We start from the raw sequence: 9,058 nt of genomic DNA, 5'->3' as shown, positions 1-9,058 counted from the left end.
GCACTTTGGGAGGCCAAGGCAGGTGGATCACCTGAGATCAGGAGTTCGAGACCAGCCTGGCCAACATGGCGAAACCCTGCCTCTACTAAAAATACAAAAGTTAGCCAGGCGTGGTGGTGGGTGCCTGTAATCCCAGCTACTCAGCGGGCCGAGTCAGGAGAATCGCTTGAACCTGGGAGGTGGAGGTTACAGTGAGCCAATATCGAGCCACTACACCCCAGCCTGGGCAACAGAGTGAGAGTCTGTCTCAAAACAATAAAAGTTAAAAAAAAAAAAAAGTCCCAGAGCCCCTCTTTGTAAATTGCAAAGTACACAGTTCCCGAGTCTGCTGACTGTCTAAAGACGTTCTTCTCTGATTTCTGCTGACTGCAGAGAAACAGTAGGACTTTGGCCTCCATGTTCATTAACTCCTCCGAGGGAGGAAGGGGGCATGGTCTCTCTTCTCCAAGGCGCTGGCTGGAACGACAGGAGTTTCCATGCCAGGCTGTAGCTGGTTTTCTGTCCACGTATTTAAAATTAAACATGTCTCAAACCATAAAGATCAATTTCCTTCTGAAAACATTCCCGTTTACCTTCTGTTTGGGAAACTGGTATTCCTCCTAGTTACAGCACTTTGATTTAACTTCATGAATCCTGATCTTATTATGCTAAAAGGACACTATCCTCTTCCTGCTCAGAGTCACATGCCAAAGACTTCGCATGTCAGCTCCCACAGTGAAGGGGGCCAAGCCCAACTGGCTCGTGTGTGTGTGTCTGTGTGTGTGTGTGTGTGTGTGTGTGTGTCCCTGGCTACAGAAGGAGCAGAGGGCAATCTTGTTTGATCAGGCCACATTTATTAAGTACTTAGGACTGTGTCTAGCACATAGTAAGGGCTCAATAAATAGCGATGCCATGATCATTTGTAGCTAGTTACATACCTAATGTCCATTCTTCCTATTTTTTTCCCCTTAATAACAGATTCCTAGCTGGGCCTGGTGGCTCACGCCTGTAATCCCAGCACTTTAGGAGGCTGAGGTGGGTGGATCACGAGGTCAGGAAATCGAGACCATCCTGGCAAACATGGTGAAACCCCGTCTCTACTAAAATACAAAAAACTAGCTGGGTATGGTGGTGCACACCTGTAGTCTCAGCTACTTGGGAGGCTAAGGCAGGGGAATTGCTTGAACCCGGGAGGTAGAGGTTGCAGTGAGCTGAGGTTGTGCCACTGCACTCCAGCCTGGAGACAGAGCAAGATTCCGTCTCAAAATAAATAAATAAATAAATAAACAATAACATATTCCGATTGCACTGCCTAGAATGAAGACATTCCCCAGTCTCTGTTGCACTTCGCTGTGGGCCTATGACCACACTGCATTCCACAGACTGTAGGTAAAAGGGTATGAGGCTCCCAGGAGCCTCAGCCTTGAGGTTCATTGCTTCTGCCCTCTATTCTACCTCTTTTTGCTGCCTAGTATTTGGATATGATGGCGAGAGTCCAGCAGCCATCTTGGCCCATGAGGTAGCTCTGAGTACACCAGCCACCCCCTGAAGATGGTTGAGCAGAAAGGTCAGAACGCTGGTGACATTGTGCAGCCCCCGCAGCAGTCCTGGACTGCCAGCTTCTGCAAGGAAGCAGCTTCTATATGTTTATGACATTTCACTTTGCAACGACATCCTTGATAATGTCAGAAATGTCCTGGTCCTGGAAGTGATCAAACAGGCTTTTTAGAGATGATGAGACGTGAAATCACTCGCTGATTCATTCTTCATATGTTTAATGAACACCCACTGCTATGTGTTAGGGCTTGTTCTAGTTATGAACAAAACAGAGACTTTATGAAGCTTACAGCCTGGAAGAGGAGACACATAAACCCTCACAAGTGTTAAAAATCACCCCGAAAGAGCAAACACAGCGCAGGGATGGAGAGTCACAGGAAAGACTCTGTTCAGATGTGTCACGAAGGGCTCTGTGTAGAGGTGACATTTAAGCTGAGAAGTAGGATGTCTTAGCCTGTTCCAGCTGCTATAAAAATACCATAGGCTGGGCATGGTGACTCATGCTTGTAATCCCAACACTTTGGGAGGCCAAGGAGGGAGGATTGCTTGAGGCCAGGAGATTGAGACCAGCCTGGCCAACAGAATGAAACCTCGTCTCTACTAAAAATACAAAAATTAGAGGGGTGTGGTGGCAGGTGCCTGTAATCCCAGCTATTCAGAAGGCTGAGGCAGGAGAATCACTTGAACCTGGGAGGCGGAGTTTGTAGTGAGCCGAGATCGCCTGGGCCACATAGTGAGATTCTGTCTCAAAAAACAAAACCATAAACTGGATTACTGATAACCAACATTTATTTCTCATAGTTCTAGAGGCTGGGATGTCTGGCAAGGGCACTTTCTCGAGGGGCCCTCGCCTGGTGGAAGTGGCAAACAAGCTCCCTTGGACCTCTTTGGTAAGGGAACTGATCCTGCCCCTCAAAGGTCCCACCTCTTAATGCCACCACCTGGGGGGCTAGAATTCCACATATGAACTTGGGAGGACACAAACATTCAGACCACAGGAAAGGGAGGGATGAAAATGAGGTGCTGATGGGAGGAATAGCTGGGAGAGGGGTTCCGGCAGGAGGCACAGCACGGATGGGCGAAGGGCCGGGGCAGGAAGGGGTGGTACAGATGGAGGAGCTGCCGGTGACCTGCTGTGCAGGGCAAGGGGGAGTGGACGGAGGTGATCATGAGTGGACACTGTGGCCCAGCCCCTTGTAGGCTAAGGTGAAGCAGCTGAATTAAATTACATCAAATTAATTATTATTATTATTATTTTTTGAGACAGAGTCTCCCTCTGTCACCCAGGCTGAAATGCAGTGGCCCGATCTAGGCTCACTGCAACCTCTGCCTCCTGGGTTCAAGTGATTCTCCAGCCTCAACCTCTGGAGTATCTCAGATTACAGGCACCTGCCACCATGCCCAGCTAATTTTTGTAGTTTTTAATAGAGATGGGGTTTCACCAAGTTGCCCATGCTGGTCTCGAACTCTTGACCTCAGATGAGCCACCTGCCTCGGCCTCCCAAAGTTCTAGGATTACAGGCCTGAGCCACTGTGCCAGGCCAATTTTTTTTCTTTTTTTGAGATGGATTCTCATTCTCACTCTGTCACCCAGGCTGGAGTGCAACGGTGCAATCTCCACTTAAACCTCTGCCTCCCAGGTTCATGTGATTCTCCTGCCTCAGACTCCTGAGTAGCTGGGATTACAGGCACGTGCCACCACACCTGGCCAATTTTTATATTTTTAGTAGAGACAGGGTTTCTCCATGTTGGCCAGGCTGCTCTCAAACTCCTGACCTCAAGTGTCTGCCCGCCTTGGCCTCCCAAAGTGCTGGGATGACAGGCATGAGTCACTGTGCCCAGCCTCATAGTCCTTTTAGGAAAACCTTCTTGAACTGTATAATTTGAGAGTGCCAGCTATATCCTACCAGGACCCACACCAGTTGACCCTTCTGTGCCTTGATTTCCTCATCTGTGAAACGGGATAATAATAGAACCTACCTCCTAGAGTTGCTTTTGGGAGTTAAAGGAGCAAATAAAAGAACCAGCACGAGAGGGAAGCCTTTGTCCTCTTTTTTTTTTTTGAGACAGAGTCACTCTGTCACCCAGGCTGGAGTGCCGTGGTGCGATCTCAACTCACTGCATCCTCCACCTCCCCAGTTCAAGTGAATTTCCTGCCTCAGCCTCCCAGTAGCTGGGATTACAGGCGCACACCACCACACCCAGCTAATTTTTGTATTATTAGTAGAGATGGGCTTTTGCCATGTTGGCCAGGCTGGTCTTGAACTCCTGACCTCAGGTGATCCACGTGCCTCGGCCTCCCAAAGTGCTGGGATGACAGGGGTGAGCCACCGCGCCAGCCTTGTCCACCCTCTTCTTGGGTCTCTCAGTTCCCTTCCCTACCCCAGAAACAACCAGTGCCCCAGGCTCTTGTATCTATCTGTGCAGAAATACGATCGCATGTTGTTTTATTTTTCTATTATCAACAGCTTGTGAGTGAAGAGGCTCCAAGCCAGGGACGTAAACGAACGTGACTTGCACATCAGGTCCCACGGAAGCCAGGTTCGGCGTGTTTTTCTTGTCCCGTCGTATTCCCACAAAAGCCCTGTTTTCAGCAGGTGGAGTCCAGAAGCTGCGGCTTTCTGGGAGGGATGATGCACTGAGGCGGTGACTAAATGACATTTGGGACATCTGTCAGTAATAAGTGGCTTTAGCAAGACCCAGGCATTGGCACCTCCTGGTCCCAGGGATTCAGATGTGTGTTGCCCAATCTGGGAACACTGGCAGGGCTAGGAATCCCGGCAGGGGGGGCCACACCTAGGGCAGGCGGGCTGAACTTGGCCCTTTTGCTGTTCTGGGTCCTGCTCAGCTGAATGGGCCACTTTTCCCAAAGAAGCCAATGTGTAATTTCCATGAGTCCTAAACACTTTGTGGTTTTGCTCCCACGAGGCTATTTCCTCCTGGGGCTACAGGATAGGTTTTCTGGGCTCTAATCCCAGCTCTTGGGTATTTATTTATTTATTTATTTATTTATTTAATTTATTTATGAGACAGACCTTTCTCTGTCACGCAGGCTGGAGTGCAATGGCACAATCATAGCTCACTGCAACCTCAAACTCCTGGGCTCAAGCGATCCTCCCCTCTCAGCCTCCTGAGTAGTTGGGATCACAGGCATGCACCACCACGCCCAGCTGATTTTCTTTTTTTAAGAGACAGGGTCTCACTATGTTGCCCAGTTTGGTCTTGAATTCCTGGGCTTAAGAGTTCACTTGCCTCAGCCTCTCAAAAGTGTTGGGATTATAGGTGTGAGCCACTGCGCTTAGCTTTAAACAAATTTCTTTTTGTAGAAACAGTGTCTTGCTATGTTGCCCAGGCTGGTCTCAAACTCCTGGCCTCAAGCAATCCTCCAGCCTCAGTCTCCCCAAAGTGCTGGTATTACAGGGGTGACCCACCACGCCTGGCCTGAGCATGTTTTTTAACCTTTCTGTGCCTTGATTTCCTCATCTGTGAAATGGGGACAGTAATAGAATCTACCTCATAGGCTCTGTTGTCAGGCTGGAGTGCAGTGGTGTGATCTTGGCTCATTGCAACCTCCGCCTCCTGGGTTCAAGCAATTCTCCTGCCTCAGCCTCCCAAGTAGCTGAGATTACAGGCATGTGCCACCACACCCAGCTAATTTTTGCATTTTTAGTAGAGACGGGGTTTCACCACGTTGGCCAGGATGGTCTTGATCTCCCGACCTTGTGATCCTCCCACCTCAGGTGCTGGGATTATAGGCGTGAGCCACTGAGCCCAGCCTCATAGGGTTTTTGTGGGAGTTAAAGGAGCAAGTGAACGTTAAAGCACTTAGCACAGGGCTGGGCAGTAAGTGCTCAGAAACATTAGCTATTTTTCTCAGGATGAAACTAACATTTAATCAAATGCCAGCTTGCTATATGCACAGCTGCATTTTACCTTGTCGAATTCTCACAACGCTGTGGGTGAGGCCCACGTATCCCCACTACAGATGCGGAAACGGAGGCCCAGAGTGGAGACGGGATTTGTTCAAGGTCATACAGCTGGTGTGTCTACCATAGACCTTCCAACAGCCAGCCCTGCGACTGAAGGACAAAGTCCCGGCTAATTTATTTCTCTACTAATCTTATTTGCATCTTTGTATTTGAGGTCTCTCTGGGCTTTTTGCTTGTTGGAACCAGGTTTCTTGTTTTCTTTTGTAAACATCTCGAGGGCAAGAGCCACACCTGAGATACCCAAGTCGCTGTGTGAGACAGTTTTTGAAACTTGCTTTATCCTGGGAAAAATGCCTGAAGTGTTTGTTCAAAGACGAGATTCTCTGGCACTTTGGTTGGGGAGTCTGACTCAGGAGCAAGGGTGGGGCTGTGGAATCTGATTTTTTTTTAACCCTGTGACTCTGGGAATTTATTTATTTATTTATTATTTTTTGCATGACTCGAAATTCTTAAGCTAACATGTTTGGAAACTTCTGCTGCATGGAACTAGCGTGTCCTTTGCCGTTGAAGAAGAGGATGGCAGGAAAGCAGATGGAGGTGCTTCCAGGCTCCAGCCTCTTCCTTCCACAGGTGTTTTTCCTGCCTCAAGTCTTGGTGCTGCCCTTGAGGGTCACTGTGTGCCCAGACCTGAGCTGGGCAGGGGTGAGGGGGGGTGACAGGAAGGTCAGCGTGGTCCCTGCACTCCTGGAGTTTACAGTCTAATTGGATTGATGAGACACCTTCAGCAAATCATGAGAAATGCATTCAGAAATTGTGGATTGAGTCTGTTGGGCAAGCATTTCTGGGGCGTGACCTGAGCCCAGAAGCTCGAGACCAGCCTGGGCAACACGGTGAGACCCCTCATCTCTCTCTAAAAAAAAAGCTGGGTATGGTGGCACGTGTCTGTCGTCCCAGCTGCTCAAAAGGCTGAGGTGGGAGGATCACTTGAGCCCAGGAGGTCAGGACTGCAGTAAGCTGTGATTATACCACCTCACTCCAGCCTTGACAATAGAACAAGACCCTGTCTCAAAAAAAGATAAAATAAAAAATATTGGGAGGCCGAGGTGGGTGGATACCTAAGGTCAGGAGTTCAAGACCAGCCTGGCCAACATGGTGAAACCCTGTCTCTATTAAAAATACAAAAATCATCTGGGTGTAGTGGCGGGCACCTGTAATCCCAGCTACTTGGAAGGCTGTAGCAGGAGATTCGCTTGAACCCAGGAGGCGGAGTTTACAGTGAGCTGAGATCCAACCACTGTATTCCATCCAGTCTAGGTGACAGAGCAAGACTTTGTCTCAAAAATAAAATAAATACACCTTAGGAGGCCGAGGCGGGTGGATCACGAGGTCAAGAGATCGAGACCATCCTGGTCAACATGGTGAAACCCTGTCTCTACTAAAAATACAAAAAATTAGCTGGGCATGGTGGCGCGTGCCTGTAATCCCAGCTACTCAGGAGGCTGAGGCAGGAGAATTGCCTGAACCCAGAAGGCGGAGGTTGCGGTGAGCCGAGATCGCGCCATTGCACTCCAGCCTGGGTAACAAGAGCGAAACTCCATCTCAAAAAAATAAAATAAAATAAAATAAAATAAAAAATAAAAAATGAAATAATGCAGAAAGGAATAAACAGGAAAGTAAAAATCACCCACATTTCACCACCTAGAGATAACTGCAGATACATCTTTGGAGGCCATCTTCCCATATGGCCTGCTGTGGTTCATTCTGATATAAAAATATACACCGTATGACTTCATTGTACATGAAATGTTTCATGGAGGGCTTTTGAATTCTTTTCCCCTGCCCTGCTATCATTTTTATTTTTGCGTATCCCTCCCTGCCAAAGGTAAGTGATGTTGACAGTTTGGAGTATGTCCTTCTACATCTCTTTCAAATATATTTCATAAAAACACATTTTAATTTTTTTATTTACTTATTGTTTTTTACAGAGAACAATATTCATCTCTCTGTCCTGTGATGCAAAGATCGTCACCCCAGACCTACTAAATCAAAATCTTTGGGGCTGGGTGCTGTGGCTCATGCCTGTAATCCCAGCATTTTGGGAGGCTAAGATGGGAGGACTGCTGGAGCCCTGGAGTTCAAGACCAGCCTGGGCAACATGGCAAGACCCCGTCTTTAAAATAAAAATAAATTGGGGAAAAAAAAGAAGAAAAAAATCTCTGAGTGTAGACTTAGGAATCCATATTTCTAACCCCTGGTCCCGGGCACTGTGATGCTGTTAGCACTGCTCCAGTGAGTAGCGAACACCAGCCAGCGAAAGCTCACATTGCTGCAGGTGGCAGAAGAGGACAGCAGGAGATTTTGACCAGGAAGATCTTGAAGACAGTAGCAGCTTGACAAATGAAGGTTTCCAGGTAGAGAGGGCAGCTTCTACAAAGCCACAGAGGTGAGACCGTTCGAGGTATGTTCTCTGATGGCAAATACAGTGGGTGAGGCCTGGGCTTGGAGGGGCTGTGCAGGAAGAGGCTGGAAAGATTCCAGCGGAGGAGGGCTTTGAGTGCCAAGCTAAGGCACCCACATTTACTCTTGCCTGCGGCGTTTGCAGAATAGTGGCACACACGGTAATTGTAGGAGATACGGTACACGCAGGAAGCTCATTCTCTCTTCAGCCCCTTCTAAAGTGCTTACATGGAGGAGAATGGTTTGCTTAGGTGCTGGAGGCTATCTTTCACACCCCTCTGACTGCTGCCTAATTGCCTTTTAACATAGAGAAACCCTCCTTAGGCTTAGGGCCTTCTCGTGAAACGAGAGCAAGTGTGCATGCTTTGTTTCCTTGTTTTAATGATCGCTTGCTATTTATGGCAAGGGATACTGGTTTTCTTTTTTTTTCTTTTTTTTTTGAGACAGAGTCTCACTCCATCACCCAGGCTGGAGTGCAGTGGCAAGATCTTGGCTTACTGCAGCCTCAACCTCTGCCTCCTGGATTCAAGCAATTCTCATGCCTCAGCCACCCAAAGTAGCTGGGATGACAGGCCAGCGCCACCATGCCTGGCTAATTTTTATATTTTTAGTAGAGACGGGGTCTCCCCATGTTGGTCAAGCTGGTCTTGAACTTCTGATCTCAAGTGATCCTCCTGCCTGGCCTCTCAAAGTGCTGGGATTACAGGCGTGAGCCACTGTGCCTGGCCAGGACACTGGTTTTCTGTGTATTAAAATTACATAAAACTTTTCTTGTTAAAATAAGTTTAATTTTATTTTTATTATTTTTTTCTTCTTCCCCCTAAGTTTAATTTTTAAAAAGTGCATTGACAGGAGCAAAACTGCTAGGTAAATAATGTGACAGGCAGTGGTGCTCAGATGTGGCAAATAACATGCAGGTGACACCAGATTCTTGCCTTTGGGAAATGCAGACCCAGGTCCTTTTGTCTCCAGAGCTCACTGGCAGCGGGGAGGTGTTTCAGGTAGAAGGAACAGCATCAAGGGGGGTTGGCTAATATTTAATAACCGGCTCTCTGAAAAAGCAAAATAAAATACACACACACACCAAATCCGACTGACTGTTTCCATGATGTGAATACCCCCAGCTGGGCCGAGTT

The sequence above is a fragment of the Aotus nancymaae genome, unplaced genomic scaffold, assembly GCF_030222135.1.
Source record: "Aotus nancymaae isolate 86718 unplaced genomic scaffold, 86718_ANA_hifiasm-v0.15.2.pri h1tg000021l, whole genome shotgun sequence".
Classification (NCBI taxonomy): domain Eukaryota; kingdom Metazoa; phylum Chordata; class Mammalia; order Primates; family Aotidae; genus Aotus; species Aotus nancymaae.
This window is presented reverse-complemented; position numbering follows the sequence as displayed.